At 39.0% G+C, this 24,403-nt stretch overlaps 21 non-coding genes across 21 annotated transcripts; all 21 read left to right on the top strand.

The window, feature by feature from the left end:
- The first annotated feature begins 4,868 nt into the window (after positions 1-4,868).
- TRNAE-CUC (transfer RNA glutamic acid (anticodon CUC)) lies at positions 4,869-4,940 on the top strand. Its single transcript has one exon. It is a non-coding gene; the product is annotated as a tRNA-Glu (tRNA).
- Positions 4,941-5,471: 531 nt separating this feature from the next.
- Positions 5,472-5,543, top strand: TRNAE-UUC (transfer RNA glutamic acid (anticodon UUC)). The gene has a single exon. It is a non-coding gene; the product is annotated as a tRNA-Glu (tRNA).
- A 531-nt stretch (positions 5,544-6,074) lies between these two features.
- Positions 6,075-6,146, top strand: TRNAE-UUC (transfer RNA glutamic acid (anticodon UUC)). Its single transcript has one exon. It is a non-coding gene; the product is annotated as a tRNA-Glu (tRNA).
- A 531-nt stretch (positions 6,147-6,677) lies between these two features.
- On the top strand, positions 6,678-6,749 carry TRNAE-UUC (transfer RNA glutamic acid (anticodon UUC)). The gene has a single exon. It is a non-coding gene; the product is annotated as a tRNA-Glu (tRNA).
- A 375-nt stretch (positions 6,750-7,124) lies between these two features.
- On the top strand, positions 7,125-7,196 carry TRNAE-CUC (transfer RNA glutamic acid (anticodon CUC)). Its single transcript has one exon. It is a non-coding gene; the product is annotated as a tRNA-Glu (tRNA).
- A 530-nt stretch (positions 7,197-7,726) lies between these two features.
- TRNAE-UUC (transfer RNA glutamic acid (anticodon UUC)) lies at positions 7,727-7,798 on the top strand. The gene has a single exon. It is a non-coding gene; the product is annotated as a tRNA-Glu (tRNA).
- A 76-nt stretch (positions 7,799-7,874) lies between these two features.
- Positions 7,875-7,946, top strand: TRNAE-CUC (transfer RNA glutamic acid (anticodon CUC)). The gene has a single exon. It is a non-coding gene; the product is annotated as a tRNA-Glu (tRNA).
- Positions 7,947-8,327: 381 nt separating this feature from the next.
- On the top strand, positions 8,328-8,399 carry TRNAE-CUC (transfer RNA glutamic acid (anticodon CUC)). The gene has a single exon. It is a non-coding gene; the product is annotated as a tRNA-Glu (tRNA).
- A 375-nt stretch (positions 8,400-8,774) lies between these two features.
- TRNAE-CUC (transfer RNA glutamic acid (anticodon CUC)) lies at positions 8,775-8,846 on the top strand. The gene has a single exon. It is a non-coding gene; the product is annotated as a tRNA-Glu (tRNA).
- A 530-nt stretch (positions 8,847-9,376) lies between these two features.
- On the top strand, positions 9,377-9,448 carry TRNAE-UUC (transfer RNA glutamic acid (anticodon UUC)). Its single transcript has one exon. It is a non-coding gene; the product is annotated as a tRNA-Glu (tRNA).
- A 76-nt stretch (positions 9,449-9,524) lies between these two features.
- Positions 9,525-9,596, top strand: TRNAE-CUC (transfer RNA glutamic acid (anticodon CUC)). Its single transcript has one exon. It is a non-coding gene; the product is annotated as a tRNA-Glu (tRNA).
- A 381-nt stretch (positions 9,597-9,977) lies between these two features.
- TRNAE-UUC (transfer RNA glutamic acid (anticodon UUC)) lies at positions 9,978-10,049 on the top strand. The gene has a single exon. It is a non-coding gene; the product is annotated as a tRNA-Glu (tRNA).
- Positions 10,050-11,025: 976 nt separating this feature from the next.
- On the top strand, positions 11,026-11,097 carry TRNAE-CUC (transfer RNA glutamic acid (anticodon CUC)). Its single transcript has one exon. It is a non-coding gene; the product is annotated as a tRNA-Glu (tRNA).
- Positions 11,098-11,478: 381 nt separating this feature from the next.
- On the top strand, positions 11,479-11,550 carry TRNAE-UUC (transfer RNA glutamic acid (anticodon UUC)). Its single transcript has one exon. It is a non-coding gene; the product is annotated as a tRNA-Glu (tRNA).
- Positions 11,551-11,628: 78 nt separating this feature from the next.
- Positions 11,629-11,700, top strand: TRNAE-CUC (transfer RNA glutamic acid (anticodon CUC)). The gene has a single exon. It is a non-coding gene; the product is annotated as a tRNA-Glu (tRNA).
- A 680-nt stretch (positions 11,701-12,380) lies between these two features.
- TRNAE-UUC (transfer RNA glutamic acid (anticodon UUC)) lies at positions 12,381-12,452 on the top strand. Its single transcript has one exon. It is a non-coding gene; the product is annotated as a tRNA-Glu (tRNA).
- A 229-nt stretch (positions 12,453-12,681) lies between these two features.
- On the top strand, positions 12,682-12,753 carry TRNAE-CUC (transfer RNA glutamic acid (anticodon CUC)). The gene has a single exon. It is a non-coding gene; the product is annotated as a tRNA-Glu (tRNA).
- A 380-nt stretch (positions 12,754-13,133) lies between these two features.
- TRNAE-UUC (transfer RNA glutamic acid (anticodon UUC)) lies at positions 13,134-13,205 on the top strand. Its single transcript has one exon. It is a non-coding gene; the product is annotated as a tRNA-Glu (tRNA).
- Positions 13,206-13,585: 380 nt separating this feature from the next.
- TRNAE-CUC (transfer RNA glutamic acid (anticodon CUC)) lies at positions 13,586-13,657 on the top strand. The gene has a single exon. It is a non-coding gene; the product is annotated as a tRNA-Glu (tRNA).
- Positions 13,658-14,186: 529 nt separating this feature from the next.
- Positions 14,187-14,258, top strand: TRNAE-UUC (transfer RNA glutamic acid (anticodon UUC)). The gene has a single exon. It is a non-coding gene; the product is annotated as a tRNA-Glu (tRNA).
- A 216-nt stretch (positions 14,259-14,474) lies between these two features.
- Positions 14,475-14,546, top strand: TRNAE-UUC (transfer RNA glutamic acid (anticodon UUC)). The gene has a single exon. It is a non-coding gene; the product is annotated as a tRNA-Glu (tRNA).
- Positions 14,547-24,403: the final 9,857 nt, after the last annotated feature.

Raw genomic sequence — 24,403 nt, 5'->3', positions numbered from 1 at the left:
ATAAATTTAAAGACACATTTATAGGAATAATATCTAGGGTTGCTTAAACCAGTCCGATATGGTCTAGTGGCTAGGATATCTGGCTTTCACCCAGAAGGCACGGATTCGGTTCCCGGTATCGGAGTTATAATAATAATAATAATAATAATAAAAAGCTTTATTGGGATATGCTCATCAGTAATAAATTACTGGTTTGCGTGAGCGTCCTAAATTAATTTAAAATACAGATTGAAATCAAGGTACAAATAAAATATGTGATTGATTTAAAATTCATCAAAATTAGGATTGAGTTAAAAGATTTGAGAATGAATTAATTTAAAACTCAATTGAAATTGGAATTAAGTTGAAAACATAAGAATATGTATTGATTACAATGCGTTATAAAGTATAGACGTTAAAATAGTTATTCATTTATCATTTCCTTTTTTATGTGCTCTGAAATTCTATCTTTAAAAATACTTAATGAAGTTAAAGTTTTTAAGTCCGTTGGAATTGCGTTCCAGAGTTTAGTTCCAATGGATTTGATGGATTTACTGGTCCATTTATTTTCCGGTTCTCTTACGAAGTTGACAAAGCTACCTCTTGTTGGGTACTTATGGTTATGATTTCGGGCTGATTGAAATAGGTCTAGAATGTATTCAGGTGCTTTACCATTATATATTTTAAATATTAGGGTTAGTAAATGTATTTTTGCCATTTGTTCTAGGTTGAGCCATCCTAGTTGGTTTCTAGATTCAGTAGCCGATGACCTCCTAGGTTTATGATTTATAGCCCTAGCGGCGTTATTTTGTAGTATTTGTAATTTTTTCAGCTGACTCTTACGTGCGTTGTTATAGAAAATGTCTGCGAAATTAAAAATGGACTGAATGAGTGCATTGTATAATATCCGCAGAGTGTGCTGGTCGAGATACGAGTAGAATGGTCTTATAAGCCAACTACGTTTGTTTACTTTCTTGTATGTGTAATCAATATGGGCTTTAAATGTGAATTGTTCATCAAAGTATAACCCTAGGTGTTTGAAGGATTTGACTCTTTCAATTTTGAGTAGACCTAGAGAGTGTAAGTGACTTATGTTCTGTCTTTTTTTGTCTGTAGGTGAGAAGATCATAAAAACCGTTTTTTTCACATTGAATATCAGACCCTTCGATTCTAGTTTTAATATTAAGGCATTAACGTCACGTTCTAGCTTAGTGATTAGGTTCATAATATCATAATCAGAGTCCACTAGGGCATTATCGTCGGCGTATTCAATGGATGTGGCGGAGGTAAGACAATCATGGTTATCTCTGATATAGAGGTTGAATAGCAGGGGTCCTAGGATACTACCCTGCGGTACTCCTAATGTTATGTATCCTATTTTTGAGTAGACATTATTTACAAAGACCCTTTGGTTACGATTTTCTAAATATGATCGAAACCATTCCACTGCCTCAGGACCAATACCTGCTTCCAACAGGATTTGTAATAATAGTTTGTGATTCACGCAGTCAAACGCCTTTGAGAGATCGATAAAGACAACTCCCACATATTTCTTATTTCCTAGTCCATCAAGTATTCGTTCATGCAGGTTAAGGGTGCAGTATTCTGTGGAGTGGCCCCGAATGAAGCCAGACTGCATTTTGTATAAAATATTATTATTTATGGAATACGTAATCAATTGGTCGTGCACACAGCGTTCAAGTATCTTGGATAATGTTTGCAGAATTGAAATACCGCGATAATTACTTGGATCTTGAGCGTTTCCAGTTTTGTATAAGGGAATCACTTTTGCTTCCTTCCATGCCATGGGGACTACCTGACTGGTTATTGATAAGTTGATTATCTTTGTTAGTATTGGTGCTATAATTATTGCGATGCCTTTGATGAATGCCACGGACAGTCCATCTGTGCCACAGGATTTGCTACTACGTAGATTTTTTAAGTAATTAAAAACAGTTTCCACACTAACGTTCTGAATAGTGAATGTCTTTCGTAGTTTGGGTTGGTCATTATATGGAATTTTAAGAGAAGTCTGTGCATGGGCGTTTATAAAATAGTCATTCATGGAATTAGCAATACTAGATTTGTCATGTACAATATCATTTCCAATTTTGAGAGATTGGATTCCACTATTTTTGCTAGTTTTGAGGTGTGGTTTTAGGGCACGCCAAATATCCGCCGACTTCGCTGCGTTATTTATCCTTTGGCGGAAATAATTTGCTTTGGCTGATTTAACCATGTTTGTAACCTGATTTCTGAGAATACGATAGTTTTCAACCCATAGGGGTGACACTTTGCATTTATTTTTTGCGCTATCACGTAAGTGCATTATATGTTTGATAGTATTGTTAAGCCAGGGTGGGGGATTTGTGAATTTACGTTTACTAATCAAGGGTGCGAACTTGTTTAGGTGGTTAGTTATTGTTGTGTTTAATATGTTGACACCTTCATTGACTTCGTTAAATGTTCGATTCTGAAGACTAGTTGAGAGGCTTAATATGAAGTTGTCAACATCCATGTTTTTAATGTCTCTAACTATCGATATAGTTCTGTTGACACGAGGGCAAGTCTTTTTCCTTATGCAGAATACAATATCGTGGTCCGATGCCCCACACTGAATTATACCACTCTGTGTGATTCTCGTGGGATGAGACACATAAATATGATCAATAAGCGTGGCTGTGGTTAATGTGATTCGTGTGGGATGTTTAATTAATTGCTCGTATTCAGTAAATATTTGTTTAAGTGACCTCGTTTTCACAGACAGAGGGCTTTGTAATAAATCACAATTGAAATCGCCAAGCATTATGCATTCGTGTGATATATCCCCATGTACATGTGACACTAATGTTTTCAGGTTGGTCCCTATGTTGGTTTCCGGTGGGACATAAATTACGCAGATATGAAGGGGTTTAGAGTTTGGTTGTTGTAAGGTGCACCATGTCACTTCAGGCGGAGAGTCACTGAGTGAATTGTCAAAAAGATTTTTGTCTATTTCATTTAAGTATAGTGTTAAATAATCCTTGAAATATATACAGGTTCCCCCACCACGCCTATTTCTACGGTCATTTCTATAACAATTATATCCATTAATATTAATTAGTGAGTCGGGTACATTGTCCGTAAGCCATGTCTCTGTTATCCCCAAGATGTCGATGTCGTTAGATCGTAGGATGTTATCAATGTCGTGGATGTGTGATTTAAGGCTACGTATATTTATGTGTGCTACGTGTAGTCCATTTGGTCGTGCTGATGAGGTGTTATTGTTATTAATGGGTCACACCTCATCAATTTTATCAACTGTGTTGTTTTTTGGAGCACGATATCTTCTAATTTTTATTGGATTTGGCCAATTGGTTGCGTCTAGGATTGACTTTTCATACTGCTTGTCACATTCTATTAAGAAAGATTTCGTCCATCCCAGTGCTTGCTCATTCTGAGAGACTCGGTTAGTTTTAATACCTAAGTCGTGCATGTGGTCAAGTATAATTTCAATTGTCGTGGTCTTAGGGCAATTTAACACGCAGTATTTATTTGAGGGGCAATAAACTAACAGTTCAGTCGCTTCATCTTTATTAGTTCCTGTTATTTTAGTGGATTCCTGTCGGTTTCCTGTTAGTATTCTGCAGGTTATGCCCTCAGGCCATGTGTCTGCAGATAGGAAACTGGACTTGTCGGAAGAGGATTGGACAACAAAGCATCTGTATTGTGGGGTTGATTTAGCTGTTACTCTTAGTGCTTTAACAGTAAGCCCTTTGCGCGTTAAGAATGATTCCATTTGAATTACAGATACAGAGGGAGCGCAGTTTCCAATAAAAAAGTCGTTAGTATTGGTATTATCAGTTAAAGTCAATTTACATTTCACGGCCTTATCAGTAGGCATTTGTCCATATACTGTGTTGTTTTTAATTACACGACTATTTTGTGGCGGTTTGGGGTTTTTTAGTCCGTTTCCGAGGACATCATTTTCGACTTTGTCCACGTTATTAATGTTAAGGGTTTCAAATACTCCACTTGGGTAGTGCGCAACGCATCCGGATTTTGGATTTGTTAACATCGCGGACATTTGTGCGTTGAGAGGGGCAGTAATTGGTAGGGGATTAAAGGATCTAGGGCCTTTGTTTTTTAAAGCATTTGTATTAGCTAATATTTTCGTTTCCATTATTGATAAGCTTTCATGAGTCACTTGCTTTAAATCACTTATCTGTTTTTCCATGGTTTTCGTCTTCAGTTTGTATTCAGCTATTTCCTTTTGTTGATTAATCAGTCTAGATGAGAAGTGCATCTTCATATTTTCGACTTCGTCTTGTATATTTTTTAATTCATTGAGGAAACCGTTTCTAATTTCTTCAATTTCAGATGACCAAGGGTTAACACCGTTTTTTAGGGTGTTGCGATCCATTGCATGTAATAGATTCTAGGAGCTTAAAAAACTTTCAACGTTTATTCTAGTAATCGCGGAGCAAAATATTCATGCGACTGTCTCGCGCGAGAATCTAATCAAATCCAGTTAAGTTGGTGCTTTTGTACCGCTTTTTAAGAATAGACTTAAGGATATAGGTTTATGAATAGAATTAAGACTTGGTTGAGCAAGTCAGATATGGTCTAGTGGGTAGGATACCTGGCTTTCATCCAGAAGGCCCGGGTTCGATTCCCGGCATCGGAGCGACTGCTTATGTACCGCATACGAAGAATAAACTTAAAGACACATTTATAGGAATAATATTTAGGGTTGTGCCAGCCAGTCCGATATGGTCTAGTGGTACCTGGCTTTCACCCAGAAGGCCCGGGTTCGATTCCCGGTATCGGAGACTGTGCTTTGTACCGCTTTTAAAGAATAAATTTAAAGACACATTTATTGGAATGATAACTAGGGTTGCTCAAACTAGTCCGATATGGTTCAGTGGCTAGGATACCTGGCTCTCACCCAGAAGGCCCGGGTTCGATTCCCGGTATCGGAGCTAGTGCTTTTGTACCGCTTTTCAAGAATAGACCTAAGTATATAGGTTTATGAATAGAATTAAGACTTGGCTGAGCAAGTCAGATATGGTCTAGTTGCTAGGATATCTGGCCTTCATCCAGAAGGCTCAAGTTCGATTTCCATTATCGGAGCGAGTGCTTTTGTATCGCTTTTCAAGAATAGACTTAAGGATATAGGTTTATGAATAGAATTAAGACTTGGTTGAGCAAGTCAGATATGGTCTAGTGGGTAGGATACCTGGCTTTCATCCAGAAGGCCCGGGTTCGATTCCCGGCATCGGAGCGAGTGCTTTTGTACCGCTTTTGAAGAATAAACTTAAAGACATATTTATAGGAATAATATTTAGGGTTGTGCCAACCATTCCGATATGGTCTAGTGGGTAAGATACCTTGCTTTCACCCAGAAGGCCCAGGTTCGATTCCCGGTATCGGAGACTGTGCTTCGTACCGCTTTTAAAGAATAAATTTAAAAACACATTTATAGGAATAATATCTAGGGTTGCTTAAACCAGTCCGATATGGTCTAGTGGCTAAGGTATCTGGCTTTCACCCAGAAGGCCCGGGTTCGATTCCCGGTATCGGAGCGAGTTCTTTTGTACCGCTTTTGAAAAATAGACTTAAGGATATAGGTTTATGAACAGAATTAAGACTTGGGTGAGCAAATACGATATGGTCTAGTGGCTAGGATACCTGACTTTCACCCAGAAGGCCCGGGTTCGATTCCCGGTATCGGAGTTGGTGCTTTTGTACCGCCTTTTAAGTATAGACTTAAGAATATAGGTTTATGAATAGAATTAAGACTTGGTTGAGCAAGTCAGATATGGTCTAGTTGCTAGGACATCTGGCCTTCATCCAGAAGGCTCAAGTTCGATTTCCATTATCGGAGCGAGTGCTTTTGTATCGCTTTTCAAGAATAGACTTAAGGATATTGGTTTATGAATAGAATTAAGACTTGGTTGAGCAAGTCAGATATGGTCTAGTGGGTAGGATACCTGGCTTTCATCCAGAAGGCCCGGGTTCGATTCCCGGTATCGGAGACTGTGCTTTGTACAGCTTTTAAAGAAATTATTGAAAGACACATTTATAGGAATAATATCTAGGGTTGCTGAAACCAGTCCGATATGGTCTAGTGGCTAGGATATCTGGCTTTCACCCAGAAGGCCCGGGTTCGATTCCCGGCATCGGAGCGACTGTGCTTTGTACCGCTTTTAAAGAATAAATTTAAAGACACATTTACAGGAATGATATTTAGGGTTGTGCCAACCAGTCCGATATGGTCTAGTGGGTAGGATACCTTGCTTTCACCCAGAAGGCCCGGTTTCGATTTCCGGTATCGGAGACTGTTCTTTGTACAGCTTTTAAAGAATAAATTTAAAGACACATTTATAGGAATAATATCTAGGGTTGCTTAAACCAGTCCGATATGGTCTAGTGGCTAGGATATCTGGCTTTCACCCAGAAGGCACGGATTCGGTTCCCGGTATCGGAGTTGGTGCTTTTGTACCGCTTTTTAAGAATAGACTTAAGGATATAGGTTTATGAATAGAATTAAGACTTGGCTGAGCAAATACGATATGGTCTAGGGGCTAGGATACCTGACTTTCACCTAGAACGCCCGGGTTCGATTCCCGGTATCGGAGACTGTTCTTTGTACAGCTTTTAAAGAATAAATTTAAAGACACATTTATAGGAATAATATCTAGGGTTGCTTAAACCAGTCCGATATGGTCTAGTGGCTAAGATATCTGGCTTTCACCCAGAAGGCCCGGGTTCGATTCCCGGTACCGGAGCGAGTGCTTTTGTACCGCTTTTGAAAAATAGACTTGAGGATATAGGTTTATGAATATAATTAAGACTTGGTTGAGCAAGTCAGATATGGTCTAGTGGGTAGGATACCTGGCTTTCATCCAGAAGGCCCGGGTTCGATTCCCGGCATCGGAGCGACTGCTTATGTACCGCATACGAAGAATAAACTTAAAGACACATTTATAGGAATCATATTTAGGGTTGTGCCAGCCAGTCCGATATGGTCTAGTGGTACCTGGCTTTCACCCAGAAGGTCCGGTTTCGATTCCCGGTATCGGAGCGACTGCTTTTGTACCGCATTTGAAGAATAAACTTAAAGACACATTTATAGGAATAATATTTAGCGTTGTTCCAACCAGTCCGGTATGGTCTAGTGGCTAGGATATCTGGCTCTCACCCAGAAGGCCCGGGTTCGATTCCCGGTATCGGAGCGAGTTCTTTTGTACCGCATTTCAAGAATAGACTTTAGGATATAGGTGTATGAAAAGATTTGGACTTGGTTAAGCAAGGCCGATATGTTCTAGTGGCTAGGGTATCTGGCTTACACCCAGAAGGCCCGGTTTCGTTTCGCGGTATCGGAGCGAGTGCTTTTGTACCGAATTTCAAGAATAGACTTAAGGATATATGTTTATGAATAAAATTAAGACTTGATTGAGTAAGTCCGATATGGTCTAGAGGCTAGGATATCTGGCTTTCACCCAGAAGGCCCGGGTTCGATTCTCGCTATCTGAGCTAGTGCTTTTGTACCGCTTTTCAAGAATAGACCTAAGGATATATGTTTATGAATAGAATTAAGACTTTGTTGAGCAAGTCCGATATGGTCTATTGGTTAGGATACCTGGCTTTCACCCAGAAGGCCCGGGTTCTAATCCCGGTATCGGAGACTGTGCTCTGTACAGCTTTCAAAGAATAAATTTAAAGACACATTTATAGGAATAATATTTAAGGTTGTTCCAACCACTCTGATATGGTCTAGTGGGTAGGATACCTGGCTTTCACCCAGGAGGCCCGGGTTTGATTCCCGGTATCGGAGACTGCTTTGTACCGCTTTTAAAGAATACATTTAAAGACACATTTATAGGAATAATGTCTAGGGTTGCTCAAACCAGTCCGATATGGTCTAGTGGCTAGGATATCTGGCTCTCACCCAGAAGGCCCGGGTTCGATTCCCGGTATCGGAGCGAGTTCTTTTGTACCGCATTTCAAGAATATAATTTAGGATATAGGTTTATGAAAAGAATTAAGACTTGGTTAAGCAACGCCGATATGTTCTAGTGGCTATGATATCTGGCTTTCGCCCAGAAGGCCCAGGTTCGATTCCCGGTATCGGAGCGAGTGCTTTTGTACCGCATTTCAAGAATAGACTTAAGGATATAGGTTTATGAATAGAATTAAGACTTGGTTAAGCAACGCCGATATGTTCTAGTGGCTATGATATCTGGCTTTTGCCCAGAAGGCCCGGGCTCGATTCCAGGTATCGGAGCGAGTGCTTTTGTACCGCTTTTGAAGAATAGACTTAAGGATATATGTTTATGAATAGAATTAAGACTTGATTGAGTAAGTCCGATATGGTCTAGAGGCTAGGATTTCTGGCTCTCACCCAGAAGGCCCGGGTTCGATTCCCGGTATCGGAGCGAGTGCTTTTGTACCGCTTTTGAAAAATAGACTTAAGGATATAGGTTTATGAATATAATTAAGACTTGGTTGAGCAAGTCAGATATGGTCTAGTGGGTAGGATACCTGGCTTTCATCCAGAAGGCCCGGGTTCGATTCCCGGCATCGGAGCGACTGCTTATGTACCGCATACGAAGAATAAACTTAAAGACACATTTATAGGAATAATATTTAGGGTTGTGCCAGCCAGTCCGATATGGTCTAGTGGTACCTGGCTTTCACCCAGAAGGTCCGGTTTCGATTCCCGGTATCGGAGCGACTGCTTTTGTACCGCATTTGAAGAATAAACTTAAAGACACATTTATAGGAATAATATTTAGCGTTGTTCCAACCAGTCCGGTATGGTCTAGTGGCTAGGATATCTGGCTCTCACCCAGAAGGCCCGGGTTCGATTCCCGGTATCGGAGCGAGTTCTTTTGTACCGCATTTCAAGAATAGACTTTAGGATATAGGTGTATGAAAAGATTTGGACTTGGTTAAGCAAGGCCGATATGTTCTAGTGGCTAGGGTATCTGGCTTACACCCAGAAGGCCCGGGTTCGTTTCGCGGTATCGGAGCGAGTGCTTTTGTACCGAATTTCAAGAATAGACTTAAGGATATATGTTTATGAATAGAATTAAGACTTGATTGAGTAAGTCCGATATGGTCTAGAGGCTAGGATATCTGGCTTTCACCCAGAAGGCCCGGGTTCGATTCTCGCTATCTGAGCTAGTGCTTTTGTACCGCTTTTCAAGAATAGACCTAAGGATATATGTTTATGAATAGAATTAAGACTTTGTTGAGCAAGTCCGATATGGTCTATTGGTTAGGATACCTGGCTTTCACCCAGAAGGCCCGGGTTCTAATCCCGGTATCGGAGACTGTGCTCTGTACAGCTTTCAAAGAATAAATTTAAAGACACATTTATAGGAATAATATTTAAGGTTGTTCCAACCACTCTGATATGGTCTAGTGGGTAGGATACCTGGCTTTCACCCAGGAGGCCCGGGTTTGATTCCCGGTATCGGAGACTGCTTTGTACCGCTTTTAAAGAATACATTTAAAGACACATTTATAGGAATAATGTCTAGGGTTGCTCAAACCAGTCCGATATGGTCTAGTGGCTAGGATATCTGGCTCTCACCCAGAAGGCCCGGGTTCGATTCCCGGTATCGGAGTTAGTACCTTTGTACCGCTTTTGAAGAATAAACTTAAGGATATAGGTTTATTAATAGAATTAAGACTTAGTTAAGCAAGTCCGATATGGTGTAGTGGCTAGGACATCTGGCTTCCACCCAGGCGGCCCGGGTTCCATTCCGGGTATCGGAGCGAGTTCTTTTGTACCGCATTTCAAGAATATAATTTAGGATATAGGTTTATGAAAAGAATTAAGACTTGGTTAAGCAACGCCGATATGTTCTAGTGGCTATGATACCTGGCTTTCACCCAGAAGGCCCGGGTTCGATTCCCGGTATCGGAGCGAGTTCTTTTGTACCGCATTTCAAGAATATAATTTAGGATATAGGTTTATGAAAAGAATTAAGACTTGGTTGAGCTTTTCCGATAAGGTCTAGTGGCTATGATATCTGGCTTTCACCCAGAAGGCCCGGGTTCGATTCCCGGTATCGGAGACTGTGCTTTGTACCGCTTTTAAAGAATAAATTTAAAGACACATTTATAGGAATAATGTCTAGGGTTGCTCAAACCAGTCCGATATGGTCTAGTGTCTAGGATATCTTTCTCTCACCCAGAAGGCCCGGGTTCGATTCCCGGTATCGGAGCTAGTGCTTTTGTACCGCTTTTCAAGAACAGACTTAAGGATAGAGGTTTATGAATAGAATTAAGACTTGGTTGAGCAAGTCCGATATGGTCTATAGGCTAGGATATCTGGCTTTCACCCGGAAGGCCCGGGTTTGATTCCCGGTATCGGAGCGAGTTCTTTTGTACAGCTTTTGAAGAATAAACTTAAAGACACATTTATAGGAATAATATTTTGGTTTGTGCCAACCAGTCCGATATGGTCTAGTGGTACCTGGCTTTCACCCAGAAGGCCCGGGTTCGATTCCCGGTATCGGAGACTGTGCTTTGTACCGCTTTTAAAGAATAAATTTAAAGACACAACTATAGGAATAATATCTAGGATTGCTCAAAGCAGTGCGATATGGTCTAGTGGCTAGGATATTTGGGTCTCACCCAGAAGGCCCGGGTTCGATTCTCGGTATCGGAGCGAGTGCTTTTGTACCGCTTTTGAAGAAAAACTTAAAGACAGATTTAGTGGAATAATATTTAGGATTGTTCCAACCAGTCCGATATGGTCTTGTTGCTAGGATATCTGGCTCTCACCCAGAAGGCCCGGGTTCGTTTCGCGGTATCGGAGCGAGTGCTTTTGTACCGCTTTTCAAGAATAGACTTAAGGATATAGGTTTATGAATAGAATTAAGACTTGGTTGAAGAAGTCCGATATGGTCTAGTGGCTAGGATACCTGCCTTTTACCCAGAAGGCCCGGGTTCGTTTCCCGGTATCAGAGCGAGTGCTTTTGAACCGCATTTCAAGAATAGACTTTAGGATATAGGTTTATGAAAAGAATTAAGACTTGGCTAAGCAAGTCCGATATGGTCTAGTGGCTAGGATATCTGGCTCTCACCCAGAAGGCCCGGGTTCGATTCCCGGTATCGGAGCGAGTTCTTTTGTACCGCTTTTAAAGAATAAACTTAAAGACACATTTATAGGAATAATATCTAGGGTTGTTCAAGACAGTTCGATATGGTCTAGTGGCTAGGATACCTGACTTTCACCCAGAAGGCCCGGGTTCGATTCCCGGTATCGAAGCGAGTGCTTTTGTACTGCATTTCAAGAATAGACTTAAGGATATAGGTTTATGAATAGAATTAAGACTTGATCATGCAAGTCCTATATGGTCTAGTGGCTAGAATATCTGGCTTTCACCCAGAAGGCCCGGGTTCGATTCCCGGTATCGGAGACAGATTTTTTGTACCGCTTTTAAAGAATAAATTTAAAGACACATTTATAGGAATAATATCTAGGGTTGCTCAAACCAGTCCGATATGGTCTAGTGGCTAAGATATCTGGCTTTCACCCAGAAGGCCCGGGTTCGATTCCCGGTATCGGAGCGAGTGCTTTGTACCGCATTTCAAGAATATTCTTAAGGATATAGGTTTATGAATAGAATTAAGACTTGGTTAAGCAAGTCCGATATGGTCTAGTGGCTAGGATATCTGGCTCTCACCCAGAAGGCCCGGGTTCGATTTCCGGTATCGGAGTTGGTGCTTTTGTACCGCTTTTTAAGAATAGACTTAAGGATATCGGTTTATGAATAGAATTAAGACTTGGTTGAGCAAGTCAGATATGGTCTAGTGGGTAGGATACCTGGCTTTCATCCAGAAGGCCCGGGTTCGATTCCCGGTATCGGAGACTGTGCTTTGTACCGCTTTTAAAGAATAAATTTAAAGACACATTTATAGGAATAATATCTAGGGTTTCTCAAACCAGTTCGATATGGTCTACTGGCTAGGATATCAGGCTTTCACCCAGAAGGCCCGGGTTCGATTCCCGGTATCGGAGCGAGCGCTTTTGTACCGCTTTTCAAGAATAGACTTAAGAATATAGGTTTAGGAATAGAATTCAGACTTGGTTGAGCAAGTCCGATATGGTCTAGTGGCTAGGATATCTGGCTTTCACCCGGAAGGCTCGGGTTCGATTCCCGGTATCTTAGCGAGTGCTTTTGTACAGCTTTTGAAGAATACACTTAAGGATATAGGTTTATGAATAGAACTAAGACTTGGTTGAGCAAGTCAGATATGATTAGTGGGTAGGATACCTGGCTTTCACCCAGAAGGCCATGGTTCGATTCCCGGTATCGGAGACTGTACTTTGTACAGCTTTTCAAGAATAAATTTAAAGACACATTTATAGGAATAATATCTAGGGTTGCTTAAACCAGTCCGATATGGTCTAGTGGCTAAGATATCTGGCTTTCACCCAGAAGGCCCGGGTTCGATTCCCGGTATCGGAGCGAGTGCTTTTGTACCGCTTTTGAGGAATAGAATTAAGGATATAGGTTTATGAATAGAATTAAGACTTGGCTGAGCAAATACGATATGGTCTAGGGGCTAGGATACCTGACTTTCACCCAGAAGGCCCGGGTTCGATTCCCTGTATCGGAGCGAGTGCTTTGTACCGCATTTCAAGAATATTCTTAAGGATATAGGTTTATGAATAGAGATAAGACTTGGTAAAGCAAGTCCGATATGGTCTAGTGGCTAGGATATCTGGCTCTCACCCAGAAGGCCCGGGTTCGATTTCCGGTATCGGAGTTGGTGCTTTTGTACCGCTTTTTAAGAATAGACTTAAGGATATCGGTTTGTGAATAGAATTAAGACTTGGTTGAGCAAGTCAGATATGGTCTAGTTGCTAGGATATCTGGCCTTCATCCAGAAGGCTCAAGTTCGATTTCCATTATCGGGGCGAGTGCTTTTGTATCGCTTTTCAAGAATAGACTTAAGGATATAGGTTTATGAATAGAATTAAGACTAGGTTGAGCAAGTGAGATATGGTCTAGTGTGTAGGATACCTGGCTTTCATCCAGAAGGCCCGGGTTCGATTCCCGGTATCGGAGACTGTGCTTTGTACAGCTTTTAAAGAATAAATTGAAAGACATATTTATAGGAATAATATCTAGGGTTGCTGAAACCAGTCCGATATGGTCTATTGGCTAGGATATCTGGCTTTCACCCAGAAGGCCCGGGTTCGATTCCCGGTATCGGAGCGACTGCTTATGTACCGCATTTGAAGAATAAACTTAAAGACACATTTATAGGAATAATATTTAGGGTTGTGCCAACCAGTCCGATATGGTCTAGTGGGTAGGATACCTTGCTTTCACCCAGAAGGCCCGGGTTCGATTCCCGGTATCGGAGACTGTGCTTTGTACCGCTTTTAAAGAATAAAGTTAAAGACACATTTATAGGAATAATATCTAGGGTTGCTCAAACCAGTTCGATATGGTCTACTGGCTAGGATATCAGGCTTTCACCCAGAAGGCCCGGGTTCGATTCCCGGTATCGGAGCGAGCGCTTTTGTACCGCTTTTCAAGAATAGACTTAAGAATATAGGTTTATGAATAGAATTCAGACTTGGTTGAGCAAGTCCGATATGGTCTAGTGGCTAGGATATCTGGCTCTCACCCAGAAGGCCCGGGTTCGATTCCCGGCATCGGAGCGACTGCTTATGTACCGCATTTGAAGAATAAACTTAAAGACACATTTATAGGAATAATATTTAGCGTTGTGCCAACCAGTCCGATATGGTCTAGTGGGTAGGATACCTTGCTTTCACCCAGAAGGCCCGGGTTCAATTCCCGGTATCGGAGACTGTGCTTTGTACCGCTTTTAAAGAATAAATTTAAAGACACATTTATAGGAATAATATCTAGGGTTGCTCAAACCAGTTCGATATGGTCTACTGGCTAGGATATCAGGCTTTCACCCAGAAGGCCCGGGTTCGATTCCCGGTATCGGAGCGAGCGCTTTTGTACCGCTTTTCAAGAATAGACTTAAGGATATAGGTTTATTAATAGAATTAAGACTTGGTTGAGCAAGTCAGATATGGTCTAGTGGGTAGGATACCTGGCTTTCATCCAGAAGGCCCGGGTTCGATTCCCGGTATCGGAGACTGTGCTTTGTAAGCTTTTGAAGAATAAATTGAAAGACACATTTATAGGAATAATATCTAGGGTTTCTGAAACCAGTCCGATATGGTCTAGTGGCTAGGATATCTGGCTTTCACCCAGAAGGCCCGGGTTCGATTCCCGGTATCGGAGCGAGTGCGTTTGTACCGCTTTTGAAGAATAAACTTAAAGACATATTTATAGGAATAATATTTAGGGTTGTGCCAACCATTCCGTTATGGTCTAGTGGGTAAGATACCTTGCTTTCACCCAGAAGGCCCGGTATCGGAGACTGTGCTTTGTACCGCTTTTAAAGAATAAATTTAAAGACACATTTATAGGAATAATATCTAGGGTTACTCAAACCAGTCCGATATGGTCTAGTGGCTAGGATATCAGGCTTTCACCCAGAAGGCCCGGGTTCGATTCCCGGTATCGGAGCGAGCGCTTTTGTACCGCTTTTCAAGAATAGACTTAAGGATATAGGTTTATGAATAGAACTAAGACTTGGTTGAGCAAGTCAGATATGATCTAGTGGGTAGGATACCTGGCTTTCACCCAGAAGGCCCTGGTTCGATTCCCGGTATCGGAGACTGTACTTTGTACAGCTTTTCAAGAATAAAGTTAAAGACACATTTATAGGAATTCTGAGAGAGCGGTAGCTCTCTTAGATAAGACTTCATACTGCCCTTAATGTATTAGGGTGGTTTTTTGATTGGATGTAACTTTTTTTGTATTAAGTTTACTGTTTTGAAAAAAATCCACAGAACTACAGTTCGGGCCCTAAATATGTGGTTAAAATTTCAAAACGATCCATTTATTAGTTTTTCTTATAAAAAATAAAGTTGCTAAGGGTGGTTTTCATTTCCATAAAATTCATCACACCTTTTTATGAAAAACAGGAATTTTTCCCATAGAAATAACATGGGAAATTTTTGAAAAAGAACCGTCCGGTTAATCCGATGTTAGAAAATCTATTCGTTTGTTAGTTTTGGGAACGGTCTTAAATGAAAGGTACAACATTTCTCATTCCGCTAAGCGATTTTCATGGAAAATAATTAAGTTTAAGTATTAATTTTGATAACATTTAGAACATAACTCGATTTGCGATTTTATATCATGGATACGCTAATTTACTAGAAAATATCAGCGCGACCAAAATTGGCGTATTTTAACGTTTAGTTGCCTCATAATAGTTTGAGAGTTTCTTCATAATGCTTTTTGGATGAAATGGCCTATAGAGAGCGGGATAACACGGCTTTAATAATGCCGCGCAGCCGCCGTGACGTTGAAACGGCGATAGCTTAAGTCGGCGACGCCATCAAAGACTCGAGTCTAAATCGTCGCCTTAAATAGCGTTTATAATCTTTGTGAAGCTTTAGGAAAGTAATTTGGTCTAATTTTAGTATTTTTGGTTGCTAAAACTTAATATTATTTAAATATTAAACGCTTAAGGTAAGAATTATCATTAAATTTGAAAATTATTGTAAATTAATCTATTTCATTTCACTAAGCCTTGGTCAAAACAATTTCCGTAGCACCGTGCTAGGAGCCTAGGATATCCTCTGTTCCTAACTTCGAAGTCGTAATTTATGCTATGATTTTATGCTTTGTTTATTTCGTCAACATAGGTAACAGTAGCGCTAGTTAATTCAGGATACCGTTATCTAATTTGCTCAAATCAGGGTAGAAAAAACCATGTAGTCGTGTTCTTTAGTACACATCTGCTTTTATCCGTTACGGCTATTTTCATATCTCCATTGTATTAATTAAAAAATGGCATTTCTACCCAAATAATTGAAATATTTAATTAGATTTTGCTTTTTGAAAGACCACGCTTACTACAGAACAACCAACGTAACATCTTTGTTTACATGGTAAACTATTAAACACAAGAAATAGCACTGCCGTTAACGGTGATTTTCCAATGAAATAAGTAATGACTGCACACCTAACTTTGTTAACTAATATTCCTCATTTATTATAATTTTAGCTCAAAGTGCTTTAATTGACACAATTTTAACAAGATTTATTAATTTTGATTGTATGAATGTAACGCTTGATTGATGAAGTTCAGTTTGGTACGACGCCACTTAACGCGAGCCAACCAACGAACAATGGTTTCTAACCAAATAGACTATTGTGAGTAAATAAAAAATAGTAAATAATTTCCTAGAATGCTGCTAGTATTTTTCTTTTATTTCAACAAAATACTTACATCAGTTTGGTGGAGAAAATTCTGCGTTAGCGTTAACATATTTTTCTGAACAACGAATAATGGAATGTTGAAATCAGTATTTAATGCCCAACATTTGTTATTAGGTAAAAATTTAATTATAAATAAATTGTTTGCGTGTCCAGTCACTGCCCATAACTCAGTTTAAAAAAACCAATGTTTCTTATGTTGTAAAATTATTGATTTGCAGAAAAACAGTTTATTTTGCTACGGTTAGCGGAGCATCTAGTGCCGTCGGGTTAAATTAACCCTAACAGAAATTTTTTTTATTTGAGATGTGTGGAAATTTGTTATATGGACAAAATTGTTAATGATAATTTATAAATAAATTGACAATTTTTAATAGATATTATTAATATTAGACAACAGTAGCTAAATGACTCCATTCATTCATTCATTCATTCATGACATGATTCATTTATGTCAGTATACATGTTTGTTCATTATTTTCAGTATAAATGATTCATTTATGTCAGTGTAAATAATCGTTTATGTCAGTGTCAATAATTTATTTATTGAATGTGTTGTTCACAAAGTCAACAATATGACGTATGTGTGATCATCGGAATTCAATACATTAGGCAATTTGCGGAAAGACAATAAAGGAGTAGAGTAATACGAGAACAAAAATGGATAATGTAATATAAAAAAAATAATAACAATAAAAACAATGTCAGTTAATTAGGAATTCCCTGCACATTAATGTAATCATTTAGGTTGAAGGGTGAAAGAAGTATAATGCTTACAATTTAATAATATACCCGCGAGTTTTTTACCTCGAGTGCACGGACCTCTAGGCCTTAGTCTCAAATGCGTGTTAATTTACCTACAGCCTACTACACGTATTCGAAACTAAAAGGCCTAGAGGTCCGTGCACTCGAGACAAAAAACCAGACTTAGAAATAAGGAAATTTTTTAAACTAGTCCTTGGGACCAGTGACCCCCCTAGTGTCCTAAATAATAAACTGGTCTCCGGAGTGGTCCCAGCCTTTGTTCTCCTATAGATTTGCAATTAATAAACTGGTCCCGAGGACCAGTTAACCCCCACTTTTTGAATTAAAAAACTAGTCCAAGCAATTAATAAACTGGTTTTGGACCAGTGGACGTGTGCTATTTCTAAGTCTGCAAAAAACTCCCGGATATTTTAAATCCTGAAGATCAGACGTTTTTCGCCTCTTGACAGCACGTACAAATCTAAGTCTCTATGTAATCTAGCTTTGCGAGTGCTGACAACCGATGCTGTAACAGAGTATATACAGATTAAGCTCTCGTTCGAGACAGGGCCGGAAATAAGCACAGGACACTGGACATTGTCCAATAAAATTTTAAAATGACCCATAATTTTTTGGAAAAATAAGGGGGTCACTGGACAGTTTGACCAATAAATTTTCAGAAGTTTTGATAGCTTGACTATGGAGATTCGACGCTATTTTTCACACTCCAGTGGGCATTGTCCGATAAATTTTCAAGTCAAACAGGGGGGTCACTGGACGCATGTCCTATAACAATTTTTTCTTATTTCCAGCCCTGGTTCGAGATAGGGAGTTGCCGATCCTATAGGCGAAAACCAACCGCGAAATACCAGCCAGCGTGGGAAATGAGGCGTTGGCACAGGGCAAATGACCAGGGCCAGAAATAAGAAAAAATTCTTATAGGACATGTGTCCAGTGATCCCCCCTTTTGACTGGAAAATTTATAGGACATTGTCCACTGGAGTGTGCAAAAACAGTGTCCCATCATCATAGTCAAGCTATCAAAACTTCGGAAAATTTATTGGTCAAAACGTCCAGTGCCCCCGTAGTTTTTGAAAAAATTATAGGACATTTTAAAATTTTATTGGACAATGTCCAGTGTCCTGTGCTTATTTCAGGCCCTGCAAATGACCAGTTTAAAAATTGCGTGGATCAGTTTAAAAATTAAATCGCAGGGGGTCAGTGGTCCACAGGACCACTAAGAAAATTCAAAGGTTTCCAGAGTCCAGACATTAGCTAATATATTGTAATTATCCACTTCTTCAATTTAGCAGACGACGCGCCCTGGTCAGTGGTCATGCAAATAGAGCTTTGCGATTTTAAGGACCTTGGGCTAGAGCGATCGCTGGCCCAATGTCCAGTTTAAAAAAATCCTTATTTCCCACCCTGATACCAGCAATCTTGTTTTCCCAGTTACGACGTCATAAAGGGGACTTAAATTCCTTTTTTGATTGGTTGTTTGGTAATAGGAGAATAGGGAGCTAACAGTTCTGACCCTGAAACGTCACAACCTTCTATCTCTTAGTGTAGTTTCATCCCCCCTAACGGTTGGAAACAGTATTCTACGCGCAAAAATGCCAACCAGAAGGGGGCTGCGTGACGTCAGACTATCTCTTCCCCCTTGCCAGCTGTTAGCTCCAGACTTAGAAATAAGGATAATTTTTAAACTAGTCCTTGGGACCAGTGACCCCCTAGTGTCCTAAATAATAAACTGGTCTCCGGAGTGGTCCCAGTCTTTGTTCTCCTATAGATTTGCAATTAATAAACTGGTCACGAGGACCAGTAACCCCCACTTTTTGAATTAAAAAACTAGTCCAAGCAATTAATAAACTGGTTTTGGACCAGTGGACGTGTGCTATTTCTAAGTCCCTATTTAGGGAACTCTCGACCAGTCTGGGAAGTAAGGATAATTTTTAAACTAGTCCTTGGGACCAGTGTCTCCCCTAGTGTCCTAAATAATAAACTGGTCCCCCCACTTTTTGAATTAAAAAACTAGTCAAAGCAATTAATAAACTGGTTTTGGACCAGAGAAAGTGTGCTATTTCCCAGATTGCTCTCGACGACTGTCTGTATAGTAGTTTTTCACTCGTACTGGGAAGCAGAGCATATGTGAGAACACTTTTGTAAACAAAATTATGATTTTTCGTGTTTATTATTCATTGTTCTCTTAACTCTTGGTTTCGTTGTAGAATAAGGATGATAGAGATTTGTCCAATTTGTTACCTTACACTTATGGGTCTTGATTCTGGTTTTTAAGAGAATCCCATTCTCAGGCTTTTTATTTTATAACGCTGTTTAAGGAATTTCGCTAAGCCTCGGTCAAAATAGCGTTATGATAATGATAATCATGTTGATGTTGTTGTTATACGATAGGCAACATCAACTTCACTTATTTGGGATAAAAGCCAGTCATTAAGATTACTGTAGGTAGGTTAAAATAAATTATAATCAAATTAATTATTAATCTTACTGGTAGATGAATCAATTACTACATTGTTTTCTGTGACAGCTACGACACATTAATATAAGCTGTAGAGGTTACACCTCCGCTGCCGAAACTTTGGCGATAACTTTTCAAGGGAAATTATGACAACAGAACTGTATAGATTATTTCATTTAATAACATTTTACATTTGCATTATTTACATTAAAATTCTTCATTCAAGGTAAAAATTATTGCGGTTTATTGAGTTCCCAGTTAGTTTTATACTCAGTGCCACCACACGGAATAAAATCAAGTAAATAAATTTTTATTTTAAATGCAATTTTAAGTTTTTAACGGTAGTAAAAAGCACATTATAGCTTGGAAATTACGCATGACGTTCATGATGGATTTCCTATAAGCTTAACGATAAAAACAAATATAACATTTCTACTCAAATTTTGGTGTTGAATATCAAAGATATTGTAGTTTTCTAATTAATCATTAGAAACACATTATATTTAAGAACATGTTTTATTAAATATTACAATGATTAACAAATGTTGAATTAATATATAAAAATGGATTAAATCATTATAAAACTGCACACCATTCCCCCCCCCCGCGTATGAATTAAGAAATTGGAATAATAGACCAAATTTAAATGATTAATAGAAAACGGATTTAGTAATTTTTCTAATTTTAATACAATGTAATTTTTTTACAACAATGTAATTTTAATAATTTAAAAAAAAAAATGTAATTTTTATAATTTTAAAACAATGTAATTTTAATAATTTTAAAAAAATGTAATTTTAATAATTTTAAAACAATGTAATTTTAATAATTTTAAAACAATGTAATTTTAATAATTTTTACAAAATAAAATTAAAAAAAAACCGGTGAATAATGATCCTATATAAAACAAGAAGAAAAATTATAGTCTAAGAAGAATTTTATTGGAACACAGGAAATTAAATTAACCATATAATACTGGTAGAAAAGCCGGTAACAACTAATTATAAGGCTAGTTTGAAGTTTAAATTTTCGCGCGTATTAGCAACAGGTCCCTTCATTGTCACCCACAACGTCCTGGCTAATCCATAACTATGAGACTTTACTCATAATAGCAAAAGCGCATAGATAACCAGAAAGTGAAGAACGAGAAGCCTAAACCGCAACGTGAAAAAATGAGTTCCCCCATAGTCGATTCAAGATTTCCGTCCCCCTTACAGAGCGACGGGAAGAGTTGGTCTTATGCCGCGGCGGAGAGTTACTTTCGCGTAGTTTTACACAAGGTACATCCGTAAGTTGGCTCGAAAATATAGTTCACTTATTTCTTTATTTTCACGTCGTCTGCTATAGTTTAATTCCAAGGCTTAATATAATCTCGTCATTTAGTGAGTCGGGAATCGGCATGCACATTTGTCAAAATGTCAGATTTGAATTTAGCAAACATTTTACAAAGCTACGAAAAGGATGACTTTTTCCTGATTGATAAAGACGGAAAACTTAAAGGTGCAATAGAATGCATGAAAAGCAATATCAAAATTCAACTTAACGAAACTTGAAAATTCCACGACGATTGAACCGAAAGAGCGCTAAAGAACAACCGTTAAGCCTAGTTTAGCAGCCGATTTCTCAATAGTATTCCCCACTATCCCCAGGAGCCGCTACCATCGCGAACTACTTTCCACTTGTCACGTGACATTAACGATGACCTAATATATCTCTGATTCGATTGGTAGTTGAAAACGAGGCTCACCAACCACCCATTTGTGTCCCCCCTTGCTTCTCAGTTTACACGAATACCGTTGCTAAATTCTGGAAAGGTTTAATGTTCTTCACTTTCTGTCTATGCGCTTTTGATAATAGTACATTTTAGCCCTAACCAAAGTTTTGCCTATTCTGGAGAAATATGCTCAGAGTTTTAGGGCTTAAGAAGCTATATTTCGTCATTCATTATATTTGTACCTAAATGTTTTAATATGTTATATGATATTCATGTCTAACACATTAAAAACTGTTAACATTTTTTCCAGTGCCCCAGTTTAATATAATTCTTTACATTATTTCTAAGAACTTTAATTATTTATTTTACTTACAAAAAAAAAATTAAACTGTCTGTTTGGCGACAGCCTCCTCCTCCATTTGGATGACGACATCCTGGGGGGCGTTCTTTGACGCCCCCTCTCCTTTCTCCTTGCCCTCCTCCTTTTTTTCTTTTCCAATAATATAAATAGGCTATTAACTATCTTTATTGAATTGAGACTATCTGTTTGTTTACTAAGTCATTCATTTGGTCTAACAATTATTAAACACAAGGAGGATTCATACCATTTACACCTGAAGGCCAGGAGGCGCCTGGAGGAAAAAATGTAAAAGGGGTTTTTGTCTTCCAGGTAGCCTGCCCTCCTGGCGTAAATGGTATGAATCCCCCATATGTGAAAACTAAATATAGTTTAGGAACTAGAATTTGGATAAAAAAGGCCCAGTGTTTACAATTAACTAGTCATGAGAGATAGTGTTGTGCTGCCAGTCTTGCAACCACGGAGTTGTATCATTTCTTAAAATACATGCTGGTAGTATCAAGAGCAGGGTGGGAAATAAGGACTTTTTTGAAACTGGACATGGAGCCAGCGACCCCCCTGGCCTGGAATAAATAAACTGGTCCATGACCATTGACCAGGACGCGTCGTCTGCTAAAATAACTAAGTGGATAATTCAAGCAGTTGAGATAATATCTGGACTCTGGTTACCCTTGAATTTTATTAGTGCTCAAGTGGACCACTGACCCCCTCCGATTTAATTTCTAAACTGGTCCAGGTAATTTTTAAACTGGTCATTTGCCCTGTGCCACCGCCTTATTTCCCACGCTGATCAAGAGTGAATTGATCTTATTGATTAATTGGCTCTAACTTGTTATAATATTTAAATGACACATATAGGGCAAATAATTAACTATACGTCTCGGACGACAGCTTATTCTGTATTATACTCTGTTACAGCAACGGTTATCAGCACGCTCAAAACTAGGTCTCTATGTAACGTAGCTTTGTACGTAATGTTAAGAGACGAAAAATTTCAGTAACTTCACGTTTAAAATATGCGCGAGACGCGAGTTCCTTACTTCCAGTGCACGCCGTCGCCTGCACGGACCTTTAGGCCTTGGTTTCAAATACGTGTGAAATTGCCTAAGGCCTAGAGGTCCATGCACTCGAGCTAAAAAAATTCGCGGATATTTTAAATCCTGAAGATTCTTATTTTCCTCGTCTTTTGTCAACGCGTAAAAAGCTACGTTACATATTGAGACTTAGCTTTTCGCGTTCTGACAACCGTTGTTGTAACAGAGTGTATACAGAATTAGCTGTCGTTCGAGATAGGGAGTTGCCTATCCTATAGCGTGAAAACAAATTCCCTCACGCGCATTCTTTATCCATGGTCAAACTAACAGCTTCTAAAAAAAGGATCCCTACCTTTGAGGGCAGGGCAATTTCTAATAATATGCCCTGCTTCTTTGCATAAGTAGCATATTCGCGGACGCCCCCCACGTTTACCGCGACCGCCTCGACCACCGCGACCGCCTCGACCACCACGACCGCCTCGACCACCGCGACCGCCTCGACCACCACGACCGCCGTCATTATTTGTAACGTAAACGTTGCCGGTTATATGCCAACTGTCCATTTTATAAGCCTTGGCCGATTAACAAGGAATTAAAAAAAAAATCACAATTAACGTTAGAAAGTGCTTACTATCTATTTTCAAACTAATTCATATAAATAAACCTTCAAGTTGTTAAATATATGACTTAGCTTAAAAACAAATAAAAGAAAATTAATTCTTAAATAAATTTCGGCATAGAACTCACTTTCGTTCCTTAAAATTTGAAAGTTGAGACACTGACTATAGCCCACTCGATCACGCACTCCTCCGTCGTGGAGCGCGTGATCGAGTGGGCTATGCACTGACAGTGTAAAATAAAAGAGGAGTAATAATAATGATTAAAAATTTAAATATTTGTGTGAATGCCGAGCTCCATAAAGGAGCCGCCCTGTGTTTTTAAAACTATTTAGGGACATTTTAAAATTTTATTGCACAATGTCCAGTGTCCTGTGCTTATTTCCGGCCCAGCCTATAAATGTTCTTGTGCTTATTTTCGGTCCTGTACACAACTGTGACTTTTTAACTAAGCCTTTTTTATGTTCCAGTGCGCCACGTTTTCGGGTGCCTTTCGGTGTTTTGGACTTTTGGTACGTATTCTCCAACACATTTTCCTCTGCTACTACTAAGACTTACAATTAATTTCATTTCTAATTAATCTTTTAAGGGTTAATAACTGCTTTTATTAGTTCCATTACTTTACAACGTCTGTATTAAATTATTTACATTTTTTCTCTTGTTTAATTTTTATTCTTTTTTCCCTTCACGTTAAGCCTAATACTTTTTATTACATTTCACTGTATGTTGTTTTTATTTAAGAGTGTATATAATTGTACTTCTTTGTGGTTCCAAAGTGTTCTTTGTGCAACGCTTTATTGGATAGCTTTGTGGTTCCAAAACGTTCTTTGTGCAACGCTTTATTGGATAGTTTTGTGGTTCCAAAACGTTCTTTGTGCAACGCTTTATTGGATAGCTTTGTGGTTCCAAAGCGTTCTTTGTGCAACGCTTTATTGTATTTCTTTCCGGATCAAAGGTGTTCTTTGTGCAAGAGCTAATTCAGGTTCTTTGCAAACACAAGTTGAAAATTGATGTGTGGAATTAAGAACTGTTTCAAAAATACAGAACTGTGTTATATTTCTTTACGAATATTCGAAATGGTTTCTCGAAAACAACAAAAGAAAATATATATGCGCTTAGTAATGCAAAAAAGAAGAGCGGAAGCCAA

Source organism: Phalangium opilio, unplaced genomic scaffold (genome assembly GCF_054372755.1).
Source record: "Phalangium opilio isolate 3A_F unplaced genomic scaffold, DU_Popi_V2 ptg000053l_1, whole genome shotgun sequence".
Taxonomy (NCBI): Eukaryota; Metazoa; Arthropoda; class Arachnida; order Opiliones; family Phalangiidae; genus Phalangium; species Phalangium opilio.
This window is presented reverse-complemented; position numbering and strand designations above follow the sequence as displayed.